The following is a 26,828-nucleotide window of genomic DNA, read 5'->3' as shown; positions in this document are numbered from 1 at the left end:
ACAAAGCTGTCTATTTCAAAGTTGTAATACGTTGAAGTCAGAAATTCTTGTTCTTCATAGATCATTTTCTGTTATTTCCTTATTTAAGCTCTTTATTGAACTATATTTATTTTTGTTCAAAACAAAACAGACCAGTCAGTCGGAGCATGTAAGGTTTGCTTAATGTTCACTTATAAGTGTGCTTGATAAATGAAATGTTAAAACCACAAATCATATTTTAGTTCCATGTATTTATTATAGTGCAATTTATTACACAGGTTTCCATGTTACAAAGTAGGTTACTGCCTCAGTGTTTATTATAATAATTATAAATTATAATATAATTATAACCGCACACTACATCGGTATCACACATTAAACAAGAACTGTCTGAGGACAGTAAGGCTCGACTATTCGGAAAAGTTGTCACAAGGGCGTTTTATTGAGTATAATTATGCTTACCTATGAATACATAAAATTGGCCGAAAATGTACAAAGGCTTGTTATTAAGATGTTTTATCAAGTAAATCACTGCTTTATTATTATGAATGCACAAAATTGTCCCAAAAAAGGCACAAACCCGTCAGTAGTTATGGAGGTAACAGCTTACAAGCAAAACTTTACCATGAATTTCTCAGTTGAAAAAGGGGAGAAAAATCAGCCTAAATGCAAGATAGAATTATGGATCTTGGTCAGTGACCTACAATTATGACCCTAAATGCATCTGTGAAGTTTTGATAGCTAAACTTGCATGTAAACATTAACCAAGAGACTAAGTAGAAAAGGGGAGATAAATCAGCCTAAATGCAAGATAGAGTTATGGAACTTGGTCAGTGACATACAATTATGACCCTTCATGCAAATGAGAAGTTTCAAATCAAAATTTTTGATAGTTATTGAGATATTTGACTGAACAAAAAACTTAAACCAAAAGTTAAAAAGGGGCATAATTCTGTAAATATATTGTAGGCAGAATTATCCAACTTGTCAATCTGATGTACATTGTTACTATAAATAAGTATTGTAAGTTTCAATTGAATATCTTAAGCAATAATTGAGATATTTAACTTTACATAAAACTTTAACCAACGCAGACGCGGACGACGACGCCGACGCCGGGGCGACTACAATAGCTCTCATATTCTTCGAAAAGTTGAGCTAAAAATGAAATGCACATAGAGTTTTCAAATGCACTAATTGAACAAAATAATCTAGCAGACCTTAAAAGCAGTTATATAATATTGTAAGTTTAATGAATCTCTGTAAGTTTAATTGTTTTAATCGGACGGTACATGACCGACTTTACGGTTTTGTCAGTTAACACTGTTTTTGAATGGAATTGTAGAAATGGTAACTAAATTCAGCATGTCAAAGTAAAACGAGCTTTCATCAACGACGTTTGGTTTTCACATTTTCAATCAGGAGATTGATAAAAGAAGGTAAAAGTTCTACTCATGATTCATGTCAACAATATATTTAAAAGTTATATTCCATGTAGGAGAGTAATGTCATCTCTGGATATTGTGGCTATTTCTTCGTATCAAACTAAACTGTTAGTAGTTAAAGAAGCCTGTTCGAATGGGATTTTCTATAAATGTAAATTAATTCAGAGTTTGGGTAAAAACAAAAGATAACAGCGTTTTAAATATGAATAATATATTTTATTATATATACATGAATAGTGGAACAAGCGATAAAGGATTGAACGCTATTGGCTTATAACTAGCGTATAATCTAACATACAGTCTTAGAAATTCAACAAAAGAGATTGATTACCCTGATCCGCTCATCTGAGATAAATTGTTAGTTAAAAATAACATAGCCACTCTTGAAAACTCAGTAATTAGTTCACATTAGGTTGTTGACTCAAGTTGTATATATTTTTAAAACATTTGTTACAATAACTATCTGGAACCCCCGAACGAAAGATGCGTTTATGTGGCATGATGGAGCTAACTTTTGTTCAGGGTCACTAAAATGTTTAATGCAATACAACTATTCGTAAGACTTTACTAGTAGTTATCCACAAGAAAGAGTTAAATATTTTTTCCTCTAAAAGTATATAATATAGAAAAGGAGCCAAGTGACAGACAACATTTTGCACACTGGTCATGGTTTTAAATTGGGCCACAAAGTAAAGATACGTGCCGCATATTTAAGATCTGGACATTTGAGTATTTAACAATAAGTTTTGCAAGATATCTTTAAAATACAAGTCTAAGTAAAGTAAAGAGCTCCAGGGCCGGACCATTTCTAAAGCTTAGGGCCGATATTTTTTAAATATCTACTAGGCAATGCTTCGAAAAAACAGCTTCGGGTATTGTAGAACGGCGTGGAAGACTTAAAGACGTTTTGGGAGTTTTCATATAGGCATAACTTAAACTGTTCAATAGAATATCTTTCAACTTGGCTTGTCTTTTAGAATATGATAAATATGACTCATTGGCTAAAAACCTAAACCGTCTTTTACATTTGTTGCATTTTTGCAATGAGTAAAGCGTATAGTGATTTAGTTTTGAATGGAAGTAAAAAACCTAATTGTTTACATTCGGCTACTTTTATCACAGATAAGTTTACATCCAGTGCTACATTTTTCCAAAAGATAAGCATTTTAAATGTTCTAAAACCATTTATTTAATATATAAAACTAATGTTTGACTTTTCTAAAGGATGAAAATTTTACTCATTCTGAGGCATAATGTGCATTTTGGTCCCTTAATGCAAGTAGGAAATAGTAGCAGAAATATGTAATACTTATTTATGTGATCAACAGTAAAACAAAAACATAATTTTGAATGATCTTAAAATGACCTCAAATAAGTTCATAATTCTGATTGAAGGGCAGATAACACAAAAGTGAGATTGGTGACAACAAACTACATGTATTTCACTCAAAATATTTTTGTCATTATATTCTTACAACATGCCAAGTTTAAAGAAATTCTATCAAACAGTATTTATTTTGCTTTTTTTGACTATATGAAAACCCCCGAAAACGACCTTAATTGTATTTTCCCATATAATACTTTATAAATTAAGTAAAATCCAAGACAGGACCAATTTTGACCCAAGGGTACAATTTATTTAACTTTTGTTCATGTCAAATATCTAAGCTTTGGACATGGTACTTCTGGGAAATAGTTTTTTTAAAGAAAGTTTATGTAAATTTAGTATCCCCTAGGGCGGGGCCGTTTTTGACCCAAAGAGAATAACTGTTATTTCTTTTGTAGCGTTCAACTAGGTAATGCTTCATGCAAAATGTCTATGCGTTCGACATTGATGTTAAACATAAGAAGACTTGAATGTATTTTCTACATAAGTCTCAATACATTAAGTGACCACAGGGGCGGGGTGAATCTTGAACTTCAGGTACATGATTTTAATAACCTTTTTAGAAGAACAAATATTTGAACTCAGGGCATTGTGGTTATGGACCTACTTAAAATCAGATTTGAAAGAATTTATTAACTTTTGAGACAGCCACGTAAGAATAATTGCTGTGGAATTTGGTAAAAATAACTGACTGGTTTAGGAGATGTTTTGTTTCAAGGGACTATGGAGAACGACAAGCAAAACTGACCAACGACGGACAAACTGGCATCACAAAAGCTCACCTGTGAGAAATTTGTGCTCAGATAAGCTAAAAATACAATCACAACATACATTACTGTTTGGTTAGTAAACATTATAGTAAGATTAATAACTGACAAGTTAACTAAAACTAAAACATGGAAATAATGTAACACCCCTTATCAAGTTCGAGGACAAATCAAAGCACAGAATGTATCAATCAAATTTCTAGATTAAAACAAGAACGTTTTGTTAAACACCAAATGCCCCCGGCTCAGATTCTTGTCGGTAACATTTTTTTTTAAAAGGTTTACACCATTCACTCAGATTATGGCCAAAAATTGCCACTATATTTGTCAAACACAATTATATTACTTGACCAGTCATGGCGTTTTGTTATTTTTTTGTAGACGTCTTATAAAAGACATTGACCTTAAGCCAAGTGTACACAAACTTATTCCAAGCTTACAGGACCACTTAAGGTATGTTCCTTATATTGTAATTATAAGACGTTAGTATTTTTTCACAAATGTTGTATAAAAAAGCGTCACAAATCTAATGCTAGCACAAGTGACCTTGTGACTCCCAACACAGGTTCCTTCCAAAACTGAAAATTATCAGTCTATAAATACAGGATGTATAAGTAAATGTGTAGAAATCTATTTTTGGCATCCCTGATAATGAGCCAAAATCCAAATCCAAAGGCAGAATATCATAAAAGACATCTTTCTACCAAATATGAAAGATATGTGTACATAAATAAAGGCTGTATGGGCAAAAAATGTAAAATTCCTATTTAAGCACAGCTGAACTTGATCAAACTCTCACCTTACTCAATCTAAAGAAAGCAGACCATGCAAGTAATTATCTATTCAAATATGAAAAGCATCAGATAAAAATAAAGCTGTATAAGCAGATGTGTAGAAATCTATTATTGGCACTCTTGTCCTCGACCCACTGACCTCTGACACAATCAAAATGAAGAAAATCGTGCAAATAATCTGCCTGCCAAGTATATAGACGTCTGTCCATAATTAAAGGCTGATTGGGTGAAAGTGTAAAAATCTTTTTTAAGGCACTGGTGACCTATCCCAACAGACTCCTTACTCCATTCGAAGGAAGAAGATCTCTTATACAAAATATCAGACATCAGTCATAAGAATACTAGTAACTTTACCCCTGTACAAGTGTCAAAACCTATGTTTGACATTGGTGTCATTGACCTTGACCTCTAACTGTTCCTCTCCAGGAAGAGGACCTCTCTAGGCACGCCCGTATTAACCACAAAAGACATCAAATTAAAAATAAAGGCTGTATGAGACCAAACGTTTATATTTACATTAATGACCACCTTCCAAATTTGAAAGATATCATTAAATAATTTAAGAAAATAGACGAAATTCAAGATTTATTCAACTTACCATAATAGGTTAATTAAACAAGGCTCTATTTTCAAATCGATAAAAAGGGCAATAAAATGAAGAATGAATGGCACAGCTATATAATTTGGAAATATCATATACTTTATATTGATAAGTAAGTATTGAAATATGAAGTCATTAGTATAGTTGGAACTTAAAATATATCCAACTTGCCGACTTAGGTTAACCATATCCATTTACAAAATGCTGAAATGGGAAATAACTTGAAATAATTGAAGCCATAGTTATGGCACTTGCCAAGATTATGTACATTGTATTTATTAGTAAGTGTGTAAATTATGAAGCCATTGGTACATATAGAACTTGCCGTTTTAGGTTAACCTCGAGTAAGGAAGAACGAACAGATGGACCGACGGACGGACAATTTTCAATTACTATATGCCGGGAGCATATAAATTTGCTAAAATATTGCATGTCAAGCAAACACACTGACCACATACAATTAATTTCTTTTTCACAAAAATGAAATAACGAAATATTACTATGCGTATTTAATAATAAGTATAATGCAAAAAAAAATGAAAAGTAAATACACTAATATAAGCTATTAGATCGATATAGAAAGAATGACAGCACAAAAACTATTTTTATTCGTTATTGCCTACTACAAAATGTTTTCAAAATTTGGAAACGAAAACACGATTTTACTGATGTTCAAAATATCTAAAAGCAGAAGTAACAAATTCATACAACAATTTATTAAAACTGGCTTGGTTTACTTGAAAATGGACAAAGTTTATTTTTAGCCAAAATTTAATCGTTACCGATGATACTTATTAAAATCTTTTATTGCAGAATGATTTCAACAATGTAAAGTGCTTAAAAAATGACACGTATACAGATAACGGTACGTACACTGACAGTTAAAATGAAAGTTTAAAATTTCACTCCTCATTACATAAGTACAAAAGAAAGCACACATCATACAATTCGAGTAACTAAATATAAACAAGAGGGCCATGATGGCCCTGAAGTCGCTCACCTGTATATAGGCCCCCGTAGTGGGGCCAGTTAAAACACCAGGGCTTTTATTTGAACAAACTTGGTAGACACCCATTAGAAGATGTTTCATGCTGAACATCTAAGGTCTAGCTGGTCAAGTTCTTTCTTTACACATTATAGTTAAAAACAATGACACACCTGCGCGGCAGAGCCAGTTTGGACCCACGGGTCTTTATTTGGGAACAATCTTTGTAGACACTAACTAGAAAATGTTTCATGCTAATTCTGACTCTTAGCTATTCGGATTTTTTTTCGAAGAAGATTTTTTAAATTTTGCTATACACATATCAAGGAAAATCAATGACCCCGGGGTGGGGCCAATTTTGACCCCAGGGCTTTTATTTGAACAAACTTTTGTAGACACTTACTAGAAGATGTTTCATGTCTAAATATCTAAAACTCTAGCTATTTTGGGTTTTTTCAAAAGAAGATTTTTAAGTTTTTGCTATACACATATACGGAAAATCAATGTCCCCTGGGGCGGTGGGCCAATTTGACCCCAGGGCTTTAATTTGAACAAACTTTGTTTAGACACTCACTAGAAGATGCTTCATGCTTAATATCTAAATTTAGCTATTTGAGTTTTTTTCAAAGAAGATTTTTTAAAGTTTTTGTTATACACATATAAGGAAAAATCAATGACCCCCGGGGCGAGGTTAATTTTGACCCCAGGGCTTTTATTTGAACAAACTTGGTAGACACTCACTAGAAGATGTTTCATGCTTAGTATCTAAACTCTAGCTATTTAGTTTTTTTCAAAGAAGATTTTTAAGTTTTTGCTATACACATATAAGGAAAATCAATGACCCCCGGGGCGGGGCCAATTTTGACCCCCAGGGCTCTTTATTTGAACAAAACTTGGTAGACATCAATTTAGAACATTGTTTCATGCTAAATATCTTAGCTCAAGCTCTTTGTGTTCTTTTAAAAGAAGATTTTTAAGGTTTTACTTTATGCATATTAGGGGAAAATCAATGACCCCTGGGGCGGGGCCAATTTTGACCCAGGGCTTTTATTTTTTTTTCAACAAAAACTTGGTATACACCCATTATTGAAAATGTTTCATGCTTAAATTTCTTAGCTGTAGCTCTTTGGGTTCTTTAAAAAGAAGATTATTAAGTTTTTACTATGTGATATAGGGAAAATCAATGACCCCCTGGGCGGGGCCAATTTTGACCCCAGGGCTTTCATTTTTGAACAAACTTTGGTAGACACTCACTAGAGATGTTTCATGCCCAAATATCTAAGCTCTAGCTCTTTGGATTTTTTTAGAAGAAGATATTTAAAGTTTTTCTTTTGGTTGCCATGGAACCAGAGTTCTGCATGGAATTAAATTCTTTTGAACAATTTTTCAAAGGTGATCACCAAAGGAACATTCCTGTGAAGTTTGGATGAAATTGGCTCAGTGGTTTATGAGGAGATGTCATTTAAAGTAAAAGTTTACGGACGACGGACGGACGACGGACGGACGACGGACGGAAAGCGATCACAAAAGCTCACCCTGTCACTTTGTGACAGGTGAGCTAAAAAGCATATATAGCATAGGTTAAGTTAACACACTGAACTCATTGACATTTCCTTAAAAAATATTACATGAAGCTAAGCAAAATTAAAATAATACGTATTGAAATATTTCAATGGTTATATAACTATTATACCAATATTAACGGAAATTAATGGAATAATGTAAGCTAATTGATTTACAGAGAAACTATTGAAATCACAGTTTATTAATGTAGAGAACATTTGCAATTTTGACTGTTTCTTCATCACAATGAAAATAGATAATTATATACTTTTTCACAGGCTTTGAGTTCACAAAGATTCAAGGATCAAGATTAAGAATAGGATCAAATTTAAATTCAAAAAGTTTCATAAATCAATGAAAATAAGAGCTTGTCATTGACAATGCAGCAGACCTCTACCGGAGTTATGTTTTCTGTTTCCATACCACAAACCATATAAATTGACTTTGAAAAAGTTTTCTCAGACTTTAAGTACCAAAACACAACATAGAAGAAATTATGCTGATGCACTATTTTGGAAATCATAATAATTTGTACAAATTTTGTACTTTTTAAGTTATTGCAGAATTGTCATTTCTTTGAATGACCACAATGACGGACGGGTGAATTGAGATCCATATAATTTCCATATCGACTTTTATCTACATTCCAAATACTAGTATCAGCAAAATAGTTTTTGTTCTTTTTGAATTATTTTGATAAGCAGAATGACAGACAGACACACTGCAGGACTGACGGGTGAAAAAGTTAAATTGACATTCATAAAATCCATACGGTCCTCTATCTTCATATCAAGTATATTATCATCAACCCAGACTTTAAACATTATGGCAAAATGAAAACTTATTTGACCTTCACCAGTTCACTCACTATATACCCTTGGATGGGCATAATGTCATTTTAACTATCTTTGCATATATTTCTGTTTAAAGTGCCCCATTTATGTAAAAAATTCAAATGTTATGTTTTTAGGCTCTTAAACCTCAGTGGAGTCCCTTTAAGCTTTTGTATCGTTTAAGCTGTAACACGATTAAGATTTTCTTTGGATGGAAGATGAACATGTATACAGACGGATAGATAAGGATAATCTCAACATGGCCGTCTATCCGCATAGACCTTCAAACCTAGCTTTATTTTAGTTAAGAATAGATTCAGAATATTCGTATGGACGTCCTTAAGAGACTGTAGAAACGTGGCTACACCATTGATCTCCTCATAGTTTTAGCCACATAAAAGAAAAATAGCATCATAAAAGCTTATGGAATGAATGACACTAAAGAGAAAGTACAGATTCCCGTGTTGACAGAAATATTATCCTGGAAGTCCGGACAGACTGACGATGTCCCTGAGATGACGTGACGAGCTTATTTCCTTGATCTTCTTTGATCTAAAAAAAAACCCATATCAATGTATTTCAACCCAAAAGCAACCTTTTTCCCAAGCAGGCCTGTACGGAATGAACACGGATATTCATTCCATATAATCACTCGTGTCCGTATGGATATACGGAGTAAAGAAGAGTTAACATAGAGTCCCCTGCGGTTAAACCGGTAGGGAACTTATATAATCAGTTATATTTTTTCCTGACCCTAAGAATTTCTTTGTGAACAAGGTACCGAGCTTAGCAATAATGAAAATTGAAGTTTCCTAATGTTAATTTAACTTATATACACAAATTATATAAATAAAAGAAACAAGAAGGCCATTGATAGCCCTAATATCGCTCACCTGAATATGTATGCTCTCCACGACAAGGAACAAAGTTAATATTGTAAACTATAAAATAAAAGCAGATATAAAATCTAAATCTTAAATTGATATTACAGAGTTTAACGTTACTGGTTGCTATTTGCCTAAGTGAAAACAACAGTTCCATAAGATGTCACTGTTTGCTTACGCAAAATAAGTTGGTTTCCCTGCGATTAAAATATAATGGTAGATTCACGTGTTTGCCTGGAAAGTTAATGTTTGCTGGCTTGCTATGAATATTTATAGTTTGCTATGAAACGTCAATGGCTGCTAAAAAGTCACTATGGACTAAAGTTTGCTATGGAAAACTAAGCTTCAGCTCTTGTAGATTGAGATATTTTTGTTATAATTTTTACTATATATATGTAATTAAAATCTATGTTCCCGTAAGCGGTGCAATTTTTACCCGAGGACTATGATTTCAATAATTTTTTAAGATATCCACGAGACAATGTTTCATACCAAATATCTAAGTTAAAGTCTATATAGTACATGTAGTAGAAGCGAAGATTATTTTTCTATATACATATAACGATTGTGACACCAAAGCTTTTATTTGAACAAACTTGATAAACAACTACTAGAAGATGTTTCATGTTAATTATCTATGCTCTAGCTCTTTTTGCTTTTTATAAAGAAGAGTTTTTTTACAATATACATACATGTATGTGGAAAATTAATGATCCCCTGTGGCGGGACCAATTTTGACCCCAGGGCTTTTATTTTAACAAACTTGGTAGAGACCTATTTGCAGATGTTGCATGGTAATATCTAAGCTCTAGCACTTTGGAGCTTTTAAAGAAGATTTAAGTGTTTTTCTTTCCGTTGCCATGGCATCCAGAGTTCTGCATGGAATTCCATTTGTTTAAACAGTTTTTCAAAGATGACAACCCAAAAATTTTTCTGTAAAGTTTGGATGACATTGACTTAGTGGTTTATGAGAGGATTGTCGTTTACAGTTTTAAAGTTTACGGGACGCACGCCGGACGAAAAGTAATCACAAATGCTAACCATGTCATTTTGTGACAGGTGAGCTAAAATGTAAGATTAACAGGGAATTATCGACAAAAAAATGACTACATATGATGGTTCTCGACTTATTTAGATTACTTATGAGCATCAACATGAAGAAATCTCAAAACTTCACAATTTAATTTTTTCATGCATTATTTTTTGTGAACAATAAACATTAATAATACAATAAATTATATATGTGAATATAATTCTATATTAAATATCGGAATGAAAATTTGACTCGACCCATTGATTGTTATATGTGTCTTAAACAATTTAGTAACATCTATTTGTATGTATTCATTTGGTTGTTAACAACAATCATGTCAAGAAACAAAAAACATTTGACTGTTTTATGTCTAGTTAACATTTTACGTTGCATACATTTGTCGTATGAAATTAAGGGCACATTACATTGTAGGACCTATTGGATGAAAGTAAAATTTTCATCAAGTGCTTCAAAAACAAAATAATGATATAAATGCATGCATATTGTTTGAATGTTGGATGACATACAGTTATACACCTGTGAAAATTATGGGGCGAACTAATATTGGTTATACATGTTTGTATAATAAATATATATTTAAGAAGCAAAGTAAAAATTTACAAATTAAACTAGCCAAACATGAAGTATGAAATTATATCCGCTTCTTCGTATTTCATACTCGCTCCATAACCCTGTCAAAGAATAAATATGAATATAAAAATGTTTAAAAATGGTACATGTATATATTTTTTGCAAATTTTTTGCAGTCAACACTTTACTGCATTGGTGTCATATTTCATATTTAGCTGTAAAGAAAATTCAATGTTAGTAACATATTTAATACGCGTATAATGTACTCATAACATTGTGGAATGTCATTTTTATTTGCTAATCATGATGTTCGTCTATTATAATTCATCTGCATGAAAATAAATGACTTTTGTTACCTAATAAATAACATATTTATATTCTATGACATGCCATACATGTTTATTTCTCGCCAAGTTACTCGGTTAATTTTAAAGCTTACTGCCATTTATACTGGGCCGATCGTGTTTATCAACACTCTTTAATGTAAAACACATTACAAAAGAAATATTTCTTTTTTAATAATTTGTCATGTGTTCCAAGCTATATATATGAGTTTTGTATCTAAAATATCACCTTATTTACACGATATGCCAACATCTTCACCGTGGCTACAATCATTTATTCTCCAACCATCATGCGAACATTGAAATAAGCTTGTTTCACTTCCCGTACACTGAACCTCATCTAAAAGTATTGGTCCTGTTCCAAAGCCGAAAGTGTGCTCCGTTGTGTACCACAGGGCTAGTACTAAAATGATTACATCAAAATATTATTATTTTTAGATTTTATCATGCCATTTGTAAAGAAGCTTAACTTTAACTGCTTAACGCAGATAATAATACCGTAATAATAATAATAATAATGATACATGTAATAATAATAATAATAATAATAATAATAATAATAATAATAATAATATGAAGATCAAACAGAAAATCATATGCCAGTAATTCTTGATTTTCTGATAGAAAAAATACATGGAAAACTTGTCTGACTTCTGCTATTGAAGAGTATATAAGAACATATTTTGGTACCACGTTATGCACGTGAGATATTGATCAAATACGACATTATTTGTCGGAGCATTGAGTATATTTGTTTTGATATTGTTGGGTTTATCGTCGCACCAACACAGGAAATAAAGGCACATACGCGCACCTGAGTTGAACCACCGGTGTTCCTTAAACTAGCTGGATAGCTTTCTAGCATGGCAGAATTATGGAGACTCTTAAGATGCTCGAAACCTACAGCGGTAAGAGGCAAAATGATTGAAGTCAACGACCTTAACCATTCGGCTAAAGACGCCCCTCTTGGTGTAGTAGTTAGTATGATTATGTTGGACAAGTAAATATAAACCTTTTTAACAATACGATTTCTTTTCATAGTAACGGATTGTTGCATTTTCGACCATGCGCATTCTGCATTTTACATTTTCACATTTTATTATACTTTTAAGGCTTTAAAAGACGTTATTTCAAGTACGTATACTTAATTTAGACAAGTGGTTTAGCAAGGCGGTAAGTGTCAAAAACTAGTTTTCAATATCATTCAACCGCAAAGTTTAAGTACCATGTCATAGTTAATAACGTAAAACTATGAAAATCGTAATTTAAGGAACCTTTACATATACCAATCTCATCAATGATTATTACTTTTGTGAAGTGACGAATTGTGTGAGATTCATTTAGATGTGTTACGGGGACCGGATAAAATGTGTGTAATTTTACTACACATCTTGTCTTCTCAAGACTTTGAAAAATTATTTAAATTACAATATATTTCTGTGACTTAAAAACTTTCTGTTTGGCATCACAGTCAAATCGAATAAAGGTTTAAATTAGGTAACTAGAAAACTAAAAATGCATCATCAGGTGTTCTGACATTTTTAGAATGATAATTAACCTCGATTTCATATGTTATAAAATTTCTTTAGTTTTTACATGAACTATTTAAATAACAATTGATTTGACTTTTTTAGTTGCAAATAGATATATTTCCATATTTTTACAACAATTGTCTTAATGTAAGGTCCGTGATCCTAAGGGGGAATTCTTAAACAATCGTCTTTTCTCTGCCTTTTTATGGCAATCTTGGCCACAAAACTTTAAAGGCTTTTTTGTCTTTTTATAAAGCTTTTTTATATGATTTTCTACTTTTAACTTGGAATTTCTATGAATTTCTGGTACATTTCTATGTAGGGTACTGCTATTTTGCCCTACGCAGATTGCGCATGCGCGTGAAAAATACTACTTTTTGGTCTATTTTTCATAGAAACGGACCGCGTCGTAAAAAGGTCTTTTGACTATTTATTATTTCGTTTTTAAATTCAATCGTTTCACTAAAAAATAACTTGAACCAAGATATTTAATAATAAACAATAATGAAACATTTCATAGTTATTGTATTATCAATATCAAGATTTATATATCAGAACTTTGAATAATTTATCCCTATGAATAAAGGCAACATATTTGTTAGAATATGTCCATTCTAAAAAGTGCCGTGATTTCTTCGTCAATATTTTTCAAAACATGATTTTACTACATAAATTAAAATCAGGATTCTTCTATAAAATATTTCAACAACTCATTTTAGTAACAAAATATAATTCAGATTCTGTAATTATAGTTCATTGTACATGCATTAAAATTCCTTACATACATTAATAAGGAGATTAGAAATAACATGTAAAATATCCTAAAGAGGAGTATGTCCAATATGTAAGATATAATGCCTTTGTCATTTAAGAATTAATTATTTTTGAACATGCGAAAGGGGAGACAAATTGACAAAAAAAATATCTCAGAACAGAGGGAAAGAAAGTGAAGTGTAGGGGTCACTGTCTTATGTGTACTTGACTTTTTTCTAATAAACACTTAAGATATGGATAAACCTCTTATCTAAATAAATTTTCTAAAAATAATCAATCGTTTATTAACAGTTGAATTGTCAGACTGAAAATTAGGTTTTGTAAAAAGATTTTCACAGTATGATAACATTAAAAAAGAGTGCGAAAAAAAGATGTCGAGCCGCAATTTATATTGCTTTATATCAGGTTGGAATACTCTAAAAGCAACAGTTAAACATTTTTCTACCATATTTTCAAAATAGTTAATCTTGCATAACTATCATGTATATTTTGTGGTTATAATAATATAAATCAGGATTTTTGCACAAAATTATAATCGCGTCAGTAACAACTAGTATTTTTCTATTCTCAGTAATCTTGAAAAAGTTCTCATATTAAAAGAATTGATTGAGTGAGTTTGGCTAATATAAACGATACAATACTAACGTAAACCTTATTTTCCCAAAAAAGATAAGTATTTATTACATTATTTCCGTAATCATCAACTTTAAGTATTATCTTATAATTAAGTTCAGTTATTTTATAAAAGCATGTTGCAACGTCCCTAGAACTAGAATGCGAAACAATTATTTCGTACCAAATGGGTCACTTGTCATGACAGTTTTATCAACACGACTGTTATAGCACTTACAGTATGAAATGTAAAAGTAAAATTTAAGTTACATATAAATGATATAGAACCACATTTTTTTTCAGAGTATTTTTACTGTTCGTTCTTAATCCTATAAAAGTATGCACCTTTGGAATATGAAACTTATTTTCTTACACTTAAAAAAATCTGAAGTTGGCCTCTATATAACAAAAAACAGATCTACATACAGGCTGCTTTCTTACTTATGAATCATCAATATTGTAAATTAAATTTTTTATATATTTATATTATTTCGTGACATTTTTCTAACCATGATAAACACGAGAACCGCAAAGGCGGGAAATAACGCCCGAATATCAAATTTGTTTTTAAAAAATCAAAAAAAAATCCTTAAATTAGTAAGAGATCAAATCTAGAAATTTGTCTGAAAAATGTTTTATCTTAAAGACACAGTATGCCTAAGAAGTCACAGGTGATTAGGAATTTAATTCTTTAGAAAAAGCAAACATGTGTTCAATAATGTTTTAATAATGGATTTAGAACAAGGAAGATGGTTAACACAAAATGATAGTAACGCCTGAACGTACGTGTAAAAATGTGTCATAAAAGGTTGCAAAATGTAACAAAGTAGTATTTTGACTTTCATACAAAATACTAAATCACCATAAACAAACCAATTTATTTAAAAGCAAAAGGCAGAAACAATGATTCATCTATATGGACTATGAATAACGTTTTGGAACTGTAACAATATACCAAAAAATTAAAAAAAAAGTCTTTTTAGAAATAACTAGAAATAAAACGTCGATAGCATTTCGGGGGCCTTAATGTGCCTTTAAGTATCCTTATGACCACCATATGAACTCCAAGGTGGAGGACATATTTACCCTTTAATGACTCATTTATAAAAACCTTTAAAGTGGTATTCAAAGGCAATGCTAAAAGCCATAACATAAATTCATAGTATTTATCCACAAAAAGATAAGATGTATTTTGCTAAACCTTAGTCTAGTTAAAACAAGTGAACAAGTGAAGTGGACAGAGAACATTTTTGACCTGAGGGTCATGATTAATACAACTTTTGTAGGAGTCTACAATTTGATACAACATGCCCAAAACATTTAGCTCTGTGGGGCTGTAGTTTTCACAAATAAAGACATACATGTGTATTCCTATAATCCATTAATCAACACAGGGGCATGATTAATATCAATTTTTGTAAAGGTCAGAAGGGCAATGCTTACTTTCTAGATAACCTAAGGTCGAGACATTGTAATTCCACGTATGCGGTTTTCCCTTATAGAAGTCTTTAATTTGAAATTTAGGTGCTTACCTATGGCTGCGAAAGCTCTTATCCCTTATTTAATACCAAAGCATTACATGTAAACCAGAATCTTTTTTTTTGTACTTCTTAAATAAATAAATGCAGGTTATATTGCTGCAGTAAAACACAAACAAAATAAATTAGTTGGGTGTTCTAAATTATCATTCAAGCACTCCGAAAAATTTCCCGGAAAAATCTCCCCAAACCTCCTCACATGATTTGATTGGGGTTACGCTCTGTGAGCGAAGCAAAGGAGGACCACCTGCGTTTTCGGAGTTTGGGGAAATCCCCGTTCGCGATTTTATAAAATCTCTAATCACAGTTTTGTTTTTTAATCATTTTTTTAATGTGTTTTAATTTATTCAAAAATGCGATATGAAAAGTAATTTTTCTTATTTATTTATCGTTACTTTTTGTTCTTATCAATGATCGTAGTTTATTTTTCGCATTTTGTACATCATTCTTTCTACTGGGGAAGTGTTTATTTATCACAGAAGACTAACGCATTTTTCTAGCCCAATATTTTTTTAATTTTTTATTTTTTTTCTAATCTGTTCAAAGCCCACATTTTGAAAATTGGATACAAAACGTTCCTAGTTTGGACCTTTTGGTCTGAGGAGAATGTCAAATCTGGTTTTTCATAAATGCTAAATAATTCTGCCAAAATAGGGTTAATTTTTCGTTACCACCGGTTTCAAAAGGATACAGCCAGTACGAAGCTCCGATATAAGTCCATATTTAATCAACAGGGAACAGAACCTAATATTGATCCAAGGGAAGATAACTGTGGACGTTCTATAGTACACCGTGTCATTATAAGTAATATTTCTGCCAACAAGTTTCTTTTGTTTTCTATCGATTCTAAAAATACAGAAAGGACACGAACTTTTGAAATAGATACAAAATGTCTAAGCGTGACATTTTACCTGAGAAAAGATCAAACCTGCGCTCTGCACAAATTCTTATTAATTGTTATCATTTCTGTGAAGAAACTAGAATTTCCTTTCACCCGTTCAAAAGATACAGACAGATCACGAAAACTGCTAGCAGACAGACGGACGATCAGGCGCATAACATTATACGCATACATTTTAGGGCGTATAAATCTAAGCTATATTTTGCATAGCGAATTTTATTTAATCAGGTTGAAAAGGAAGCGGGATAACCAAAGGGACTAGGGCCCTTATTTGATTTGCCCTCAAAAAGTAAATTTTTTTACCCTTAAACCAGAACCCGTTTTAAAACCCGATAAGATTTCATTTCAAACATTTAAATTTAAATTTATTTTAATATGAATAAGGGAAAAGGGAATGATCTTTCTCAAAAATTTTTTCTATAACCGGGCGATTTTTTAAAAAAAAAACTCCCCCAATTTTTTTTTGTTTATGTTAAAGGAAAAAACAGTTTTTCCTTTTATTCACCCCAATTTTTTATTTTCAACTTACAAAGAATTTTTGGGTTTATTATTTTATATGGGTTATCTTTTGTTTTTAAAATTCGTATGTTTTTTTCAATGGAAAAGTTGTATTTTTATTTAAATTTTTGTTTTAAAAAAAATTTGGGCATTCATTCCCATTTTAAACACAAATTTTTTGTTTTTTCCTTACACCGGACTTCATAAATACATTTGCTATATATATTTACGTGCACATTTATATATTCATTTGAAAATATTATTATATATTAAGGGTATTACGCAGTGATATAACTTGTCTTGGAATTTACAATAATGTCGCCAACATTAACGGTCTGTAATTTAAATCTTTTAAAAAGTTGTCAGGCGACAATTAATAGTATATATTTACAAAAAAAATCAATAGTGTGATGTATCAAAAGTCAACTTAAAAAAATCTACTCTACAGTTGGCAAATGATAATATGTAGTAAGGACATTAATAAACTAGTTTTCATCATGTAAAAGCTACTCGACAGATGACAAATAATAATATTTATCAACAACATTTACAGTCTGTAATTCCCATTATTTGAATTGTAGTGACGAAATGATATCATTTACAGTCTTTTTCAAATGCTACTCGACAGGTAACAAGAAAAAACAACAAAACAATATTAACAACATTAACAATTTGTAATTTATCATGGTTTTGCTAGATATTCCTACAAAACATTTTATAAAGGAGCTACACTGATGTCAAATGCCCTAAACATAGAATTAACCCTTCTCACATAGATCAAATGAAATACTTAAAATGGAAAAATCTGCAAAGGATAATACCATAAATATGCTCACATATTAATTTAACAGCATCTTATCAACATCGCAAAACAACTTAAAACCAAAACAACCAATATATACACGTATCTTCACAAACAAAGCATCAACTATGAAAATCATCACGAAACAAAAATCTCCTATACAAAAATTTAATATCGTTAAATCGTTATTACAAATGTTTGATGCTGCACATCATCAAGACCTTCATTTACAGTAGTAAGTTTCTTTATGCTGAAAAAAAAAAATCTCCTATACAAAAAAATTTAATATCGTTAAAAATCGTTTATTACAAATGTTTGATGCTGTTTTCCTCAAAACCTTTTTCTTTTTACTTTTAGAAAGGTCTTTATGCTGAAGCAGAAAAAACCCTTCATTTTTTTCTACGTCAAAAAAAATTTTCCTTCAGTACATCAAAGGGGAAAAATCCTTTTTAAAAAGATTTTTTAAAAACCAACTTTAGAGATATTTTTTATAAAACCCCAAAAGGAAAATCAAACCTTTGGGCCCTTTTCAAAATTTTTAAAAAAATTTTAAAAAAAGCCCAATCTTTTCGAAGAAAAATTCTGCTTTTAAATTGGAAAAAACAAAAATTTAAAAATTTTTTTTTGGGCTTTTTTTAAATAAAAACTTTCCCAAAAAAATTCCCGGGGCCCCTTTTTTCAGTTTTTTTCTTGAAAAATTTAAACATTTTTTGGGAAAATTTCTAAAAACAAATCAAAATTTTTTTTCTATATAAACAAAAAGGGCCCAAAGCTTTGGATTATTTTTACAAAAATGAAATCGCCGTTTTATTAATTTTCCCTGGGGTTTTTTTTCCCTTAGGGCCCCATTTTGTTTAAAAAATTTCTAAAAAATTAAAAACAACTTTTTTCCCGAATTTTGTTGGGGAAAAATATCTAGAATAAAAGAAAATGGTCTAAAATTAAGAAATAAATCCGAAAAACCCAAAATTTTCTTTTTTTTGGGTCCAGAGGGTTTAAAATTTGTTTTTAACGTACGTCACAATAAAAGCGCCAAACAGCCCCGTGCAAAAAAATTTCAAAATAAAGTATGCTTTTTTAATTCGCAAGGGTTAATTTAAATTTTTTTACAAAAAATTTTTTTTCCTTAAAATTTATAAAAAAAAATCCTTTTACCCCCTTTTAAAAATTTTTCTTTTCCTCTTTTCCTACAGGGTTTTAAGTTTTAAACCCCTTTTTTTTCCCCATTTTTTAACTTTTTTTTTAAAAGGGAAAACTTTTCTATTGGAAACTCTGAGGACGAGAACAAATTTAAAACCACCAAAAAACATAAAGTTCCAACTTAATAATAATAATTATGTTTTTTCTTGACGTGTTAGAATGGAAAACAGATATTATTCTTCGTGCATTATTGTATAACTAATGCCACGTTTTTCGTTCAAAATGCTTTGTAATTAACTCACTTCAGGCCTAATCGGCCTTCGTGATTATATTACTACGCATTTGAACTCAAAACCGTGCATTTATTCTACAACAATGCACTCAGAATTGATATCTTATTTCCCTACGCTAAAAAATATCTAGGAACAAATATGTTAAATTTTAGAAACATTGAATAATTTGATTAAATTAAAATGGTCTAAAGTAACTGATTGTAACTTTCAACATGATCTTTCAATTCATTTTTGATTAACAAGTCTTTCCCAGTCGCCTAAACGCACAATTGAGTGCTTTTGAATTTATATAAAAAGCAAGTAAAGTAATATTCCAAATTTGTTTAGAAAAATCGGGTGGGGTATGAATGTTGTTTTGAATATAACGCTCGTATTTGTAAAACCAGACGCATCGTCAAGGCGCAGTATAACGGCGCATTGTCAATTCGATTATACAGGCGCCATTGTCAGTCGAAGTAATACGGACAACAATGTCAGTTTCGGAGTAATACAAAAGGTACAAAGTATATGAGAATTCGTTATCTATAATTTAAAGCTTAAACAGTATTTATTTCAACATAAATATATACAATAAGCATAACAAATAACCTGATGGATCTCTGTGGAAGTGGAAAAAATGCTTTTACCTTTATCCTCCACATGACAAAAAGAATCATTTCTTGAAATATAACTTTTTAAAGTTTCAAAAATTAAATGAATTTTCTTTGTTTTAACTTCACAATATTATTCTGTTTGTAACCACGTGTTCAGATCTGTTTTAGTTTTGTTTCAGAGTTTCCGATACAGCAACAATGCTATAGATCTGATGAATCTCTTATACAAGAACATAACAAATACAGATAAATACCGATTGATTCTGTTGATTTGTTATATGTACTTTAATACGTACTATAATACGTACTATTAAGTATTAAACGTTATTCCTATGTATTTGTTGTTGTTTCTTGCTATAGTAGATTAGAGAATAATTGATTTACTCTCGACAGACATAAGAGTAATAAGTCAAATGCGACCTATGTAAATTCATTTCCACACATAAGGTACTTGCAATAGAAAGAGATATGGCAACATATTTTGGCAAAAAAGTAAAACAAAATTAAATAGTTAAAATGAATACATTTCTAGAAAATTGTTGCCTAGAGTAAAAGAATAAGAACAATTCTGTTTTACGATTATTGCATATTGATGGAATACCCCGACAGTTTTTTATTACAAAAAAAAATATTATTTTTAACTAGAATTGATTTATTCAGATGATATTATATGGAATGTTCCGAAGAAAAGAAAAAAAAAAATATCTATATGAAGTAAAGAGTTAAGATAAACAAGAACTGTGTCAAAAGGACACGGATGCCCCCACTGACAACATATATATGGTAATATAGTGAAACAATCAACAAAAGGGCCATAATTCTGTTTAAATTTGGTCGCAGCGAAAAACTTCCTTCCTTTACTGCCATCTACACATTATGGTTGTTCATCCCTGGAAGTTAAAGCAAAATCTGCCATCCGGTTTAAGAGGAGTTGCGTTCACAAAATTTCTATATGGTATAATATAGTGAAAAAAATCAACAAAGGGCCATAATTCTGTTAAATTTGGTCGCAGCAAAAAATTCCTTCCTTTACAACCATCTACACATTAAGGTTGTTCATCCCTGGAAGTTTAAGCAAAATCTGCCATCCGGTTTAAGAGGAGTTGCGTTCACAAGATTTTGGGACGTACGGACGGACAGACTTACGTACGGACAGACGGACGGACGTTCTCACAGGACAGTAATTATGTGCTACTCTATAGTTCTCTCTATTGTTCTTTTTAGCCACACAAAAGAAAATAGCCACATAAAAGCATTACGGAATAAATGACATCAAAGAGAAAGAACAGTTACCTATTGTCCCTCTAGCCACATAATTACTCTCCTGTGAGTGCGGACAGACGGACGAACGGACAAGTGCAACGCTATATGCGCCCCACTTTGTGGGGGCATAAAAATAGAAAATATGTGTCTGCACACAATAATATCGGGATATGATTGGCCGACAAAAGTGGATATTAGTGAGGAAGCTAGGATATAATGTTGAACTTTTCGTTCAGGCACTCGTCTCTGCACAAAAGATGGTATAGTGTATAATTTAAGCCACACATTGACATAAAGGCACACAAACTTTAGTTAATTCGTATACCTCGATATTTCCGCTTTAAATTATCTTTAAGCAGACTATCCCATCATTGTTTTTGTATTACCTGAATTAAATTATTGTACAACAACATTGACCTGGCACTCTTACATTTGACCCTGTAGTCGGTATATTCCGTAAACGTTACGATCCACTTGTAAATCGATATAAATATAGTTATCAAAATTTTCAATATTGTAAAACAAAAATCCCTCTTAGCGCAGTTGGTAAAGGTATTTCACTTGAGGAATGTAGACGTTAACTGGTAAGTTCGAATCCTAGTTCAGCGAATTACTTTTATTTTAATTTTTAAATTGCCATTCTCTTAAAACTATTTGCAAACGTTTTAATCTGTGTTGTATCTTAATAGCGTGTATGCGCTAAAGTATATACGATTGCATAATGTCAAAAAGAGAAACGTTGAAAGATACTATAATAAAAATAAAAATATATGACTGTGTATAAAAACCACCACTTAAAATGTATTCTAAAAGCAGTTGTAGTAAACCGATTTCAAATTAATTCTTGCAAGTAAATTTAAAAAAAAAATAATCATAACATGGTGTTGGTAAGGAATCGAACCAGTGACCTTCAGATCATTAGTCCGACATCTATACCAATACACCCACGCCTCTCTCTGTATATATTTATCGATATATTCAATAGATACTAGTCAGTGTGTATTCAAATGACCTTTACGAAAGTTAATGAGGTGCCAGGTCAATATTGTTGGACAATACTCTCAAAGTTCCACTTGTTTACAATTGGCCAAACGTGAGTGAGAGTTTGAATAAGTAAATAATACTGTGACATTTGATGGTTCATGTTTATTTTTTAACTATTTTTATAACAAATAAAATCATCATTTGAGGCTATTTGTATGGAATTGTTTACGATTAATTTTAGTACATACACACCACCTAACCTGCGGATAAATACATTCATAAAAGGTAGTCGTTGATCCCTTTCATTTATCAAGCACTGAATTTACTAATGTGGAGGATATGTTATGAATTGTAGACAGAATGATTCAGACTCATTTTTTATTTTCTTTTGTTAAAAATATGCTGCAATTTTAAATACCAAAATAAGAAAATCTGTCATCTGCCCCATTTATCATAACTGTATGGTGGACATGATTTTTTTATTTATACACTCGGAATGTTAATCATGAAAATTTTTTGAAGACCCTAAACTGACAATAATTAAAATGCGAAATACCGATAAGTTCATTATCCCGCAAAGTATGACGATTGTTTTTTTATTATAAAAAAAAAACAAAAAAATCAAGCAATACCATAATTTTGAAAACCACAATATTCTTAGAACTGTTCATCATGCCAGCATAAAATAACTTTATGTCATTTTAATCATTGAATGATTATAACAACTGCAAGTTATGCAACAATTTCATTTTACCGTAAACATATTTACATATAGCAAAATGTAGACAAATAAAAATAATGTTTTGTGATGAGTATCAAATTATGCTTCACGGTCAGAAAGTGCAAACCTTGAATAAAATCACGGGAAAAAATATTCGTATTTCCTAAATATTATTCTCATTTCTCATTACTCGTCGCTGACTTTGACGGCTTCAAATATAAAGTTAAGCTAAATATTTCTTGAAAAAAACAAAAACACAAAAACCAATTACAAACCTGCAAAGTTTATTCAAAACTTGAAACAATTTATTTTGTGAAAATTGATCAGAAAGTTTTATGTAAACTTTATGCACCGCACTTATAAACTGCACATGTCAGCGTTTTTTGTTTGTTTATGTTTTAACACCGCCAACTTAGTAGATTATCGATAGATTTCAATTTTGTAAACCTCACTAACTTTAAATATGTACTGCGGGAAAACATCTTGTTACCTCAGAAAATGGAATGGAATTTCCGCCACCCTTTCGGGTTATAACGTAGTGTTATCCCTTTCAATCATGTATGTATCACCATTTCCACAAATAGATGAAAGCATCGAATCGTCAGTTCTATGAATTGTATTATAAATAGCGTGTTTCGGAAGTTTTAATGTAAACGAGCTATGTTGGGAAATAATACTTTTTCTTTGCTAATAAATCAAGTGCTGTAAAATGAATTCGAATTTCCTCTTACGCCGCCGATTATTTTTAGAACACAAATATATAAGTTTTTGTTTTTATTTATTCAAATAAAATAGACCTGAAGAACGATATTATGATCATTAATCACTTTGGCGGCAAATATCGTTTCGTAAAAACTGTTGATGAATGGAAGTACGGCTTTAAAGCCGTGATTGCAACTACTACAATTACCTTCCTTTTCCCCGATGCTCGACAGTAAGTCATTCGTATACATGCGTTTTACATTATTGTGTTTTTAAAGAAGCTTATTATTTCTCTTTTATTTAACTGTATCAACAATTTGAATGTTATAAAATATGGACTATTCACTTATAATGTGTCGCCGTAGAACTGAATAATCTTCAAAAATATCTAATACACAACACGGGGTCATTCATTTCGTTAAATATTTATCATTGCGTCTTTCTCTGAAAACTCTGAAAAAAATTCCTTGTTCTGTTCTGGTTAGAAAAATATTTTACCACTGTAGACAAAAGGACCTGTCTTTCTGTCATAAAAATGATCGTTGCTTCCGATTTATGTTGTTGTAGAAAACACATGTTTTTTTTTAATTTTTGTTTTATAATCAATTCAAAATTATAATCAGTTAAATGAGATATCACACCCAGGTAAATGAATACTGGGAACTTTGGGTCATGTTTTTTCTCTCAAATATTTAAAGATTTCAACATTTGTATTATGGATTAAAATGAGCTTAGTTATGTTGTACTTTTTTAGTAAACAACTGGTTGTATAATTGCAAGACGTTTTTATAAAAAAAATGTATGTTGTCATTGATTGAAAAATTATGTTGGACTAGACCTATCACTGAAGGTGATTAATACCCCCACCAGCAACTTTGACTGTTTGAAAAATAAGTGGTCTGAAGACATATTTGAATAAAACCTATAGTAAATGAAGAATCAACTGTGTACACATAATTATTTCAATTAATTGCAATCCCAACCGGGGTCTTCATATAAGCTTGCTATACATCAAGTTTGTTTACAATATCTCATTCCTATCTATAACTATTGTCTGGAAACTATTTTTCTATGTTTAGTAACGGTGACCTTGACCCCAAGGTGTCCAAATACAATACCAACCTTGGTCTTCATATAAGCTTGCTATACACTAAGTTTGATTACAATATCTCATTCCTAACTTTAATTATTGTCACGGTGACCTTGACCTTGACCCTAGGGGGTCCAAATGCAAAACCAACCGGGGTCTTTATATAAGCTTGCTATACACTAAGTTTGATTGAAATATCTCATACATAACTCTATCTATCGTCCAAAAACCATGCTTCTATTTTTTAGTAACGATGACCGTGACCTTGACCTTAAGGGGGTCGAAATGTTTTACCGACCGGGGTCTTCATATAAGCTTACTATACACCAAATTTGATAACAATATCTTATTCATAAACATATTTCTATTTTAGTAACGGTGACATTGCCCTTGACCCAAGAGGGTCCAAATGATATACCAACCGGGATCTCCACACAAGGTCGCTATATACCAAGTTTGATTACAATATCTCATTCCAAACTTCAGTTATTGCCCGGAAACCATGATAAAGACCAAACCGACGGACTGACCGACCGACAAGCTGACTCCTGTATACCACCTAAAACTTCGTTTGAGGGGGTATAATGAATATATAAGTATTGTTTATTTTTCCTTTTCTAATGTAAAATTAATGTATTCTTGCGCTGACATTTTATGGAGGTTAAATACAAGGGTCTTTGGTATCTTACAGGTTTATTATTTAAATATTGATATTTTTATGCGACAAGGGTTCGAGAATATAATGTTTTTAAACTATATTTTTATCATAATCAGTGAATTCTAAATTAAGTGTATGCAAAATATTAACTTTCATCTATATGATATAATGGTTTTTGAGCGTTTTCCGCGTGTGAACTAATATGTTTGAAAAAAAAAAAGAAATTGCAGAGAGACTTGATCTATGTCACTGATGTAAGCGACAATTTAACAGATAATTTTAGTACATGTTGTTTTTTTAAATATTTAAAAGGAATATTAATGGTTTTTAATAACAAATGAACATACCAGTGTGAAAATATTCATGATATTGATATTACGATAATCAAAATGGCGAAGGAGTTAGTGACCCGTCATGCAAAAAATATGATAGACAAGATTAACAAGGAAAGGCGGCGTTCAATGAACGCAACATCACGAAACCAAGCAACAGCGACAAATGGCAAGTAGCAAAAGAAGACCCCAAACAAAACAAGGCATATCAAAGTTCATCGCTGCGTAGTCATTGGAAAATTGTTTTCAAAAAATAACAATATAACCGTATGTTGCCAAATAATTTAACATTTATTCAGTACTTTACACTCATGTCTTTTGTCTTTACTTTTCCTGATATACATGTAGTAGTTTAAAGTATAAGGATTAACATATCAGAAGTATTTATAACCGATGCATGACCAATTTACCGCCGCAGTAAGCGTAAGTTGAAATTTTGAAATATAGAAAACGTTTAAAGTGTTTTTCAGTAAGCCTTGATAAAAGGTCTTAACATTAGGGAGGCAAAGGCATAGTGAATTGGTATCTTTCGCTTATTGAATAGGTCATCAAACCGCTCCAAAGTTTTAAGAATTGATTGCTGGAGCATTTACTTTTGGGCGTAAAATATTTATTTAATGAGTAAAAATCATTTAGCATGTTCCTCTTCTCTTCAAAATACGACTTACTTAAACGAAAAATTAACAACGGGGTACAATATCTTTCACAGCTTCCAAAAAAAATAAATACCCTCGAATTATTCTGTTTTAAAAACCAAACATGTTTAATTGTGTGATTGCGACGTTCAACTGGCATTTTCGTGTATGTCTTGTTTGCGCATGCGTTATACTGATGACAGTTAAACAGCCGGAGTTGTATTTTATTTTGGTACGGTTTGCGTTACCGAATCTTGCATCGACCGTCTCGATAGAAGTCAACCAAGAGAACAACATGAAAATATTAACCCTGGCTCCAAAACATGTAGTTCTGCTACCGTATCTTCAACATAAAAGATAAATTTTCATCCGATAGGCCGTTGAGTCATGGCAAACGCGATAACAACAAATTCAAATTGAAAAAAAGTAATGAGTGTGAATGTTATGTTTCTTGATTTTTTATACTTACTGTGGATATTTAAGCATCTTACAAGCCACCGTTGCATCTTGCGTTCCAAATCTATCAATCAAATACTGTCCCCCAAGTGTTATCA

At 31.3% G+C, this 26,828-nt stretch overlaps 1 long non-coding RNA gene across 1 annotated transcript; it reads right to left on the bottom strand.

Annotated features, from left to right (window-relative positions):
• Positions 1-7,347: 7,347 nt before the first annotated feature.
• Positions 7,348-26,828, bottom strand: LOC132719100 (uncharacterized). The gene is made up of 3 exons (XR_009624169.1): positions 26,744-26,828; positions 11,436-11,609; positions 7,348-8,906 (listed from the first exon to the last, which is right to left on the bottom strand). It is a non-coding gene; the product is annotated as an uncharacterized LOC132719100 (long non-coding RNA).

Source organism: Ruditapes philippinarum, unplaced genomic scaffold, assembly GCF_026571515.1.
Source record: "Ruditapes philippinarum isolate M1 unplaced genomic scaffold, ASM2657151v2 ctg517_1_1_1_1, whole genome shotgun sequence".
Taxonomy (NCBI): Eukaryota; Metazoa; Mollusca; class Bivalvia; order Venerida; family Veneridae; genus Ruditapes; species Ruditapes philippinarum.
This window is presented reverse-complemented; position numbering and strand designations above follow the sequence as displayed.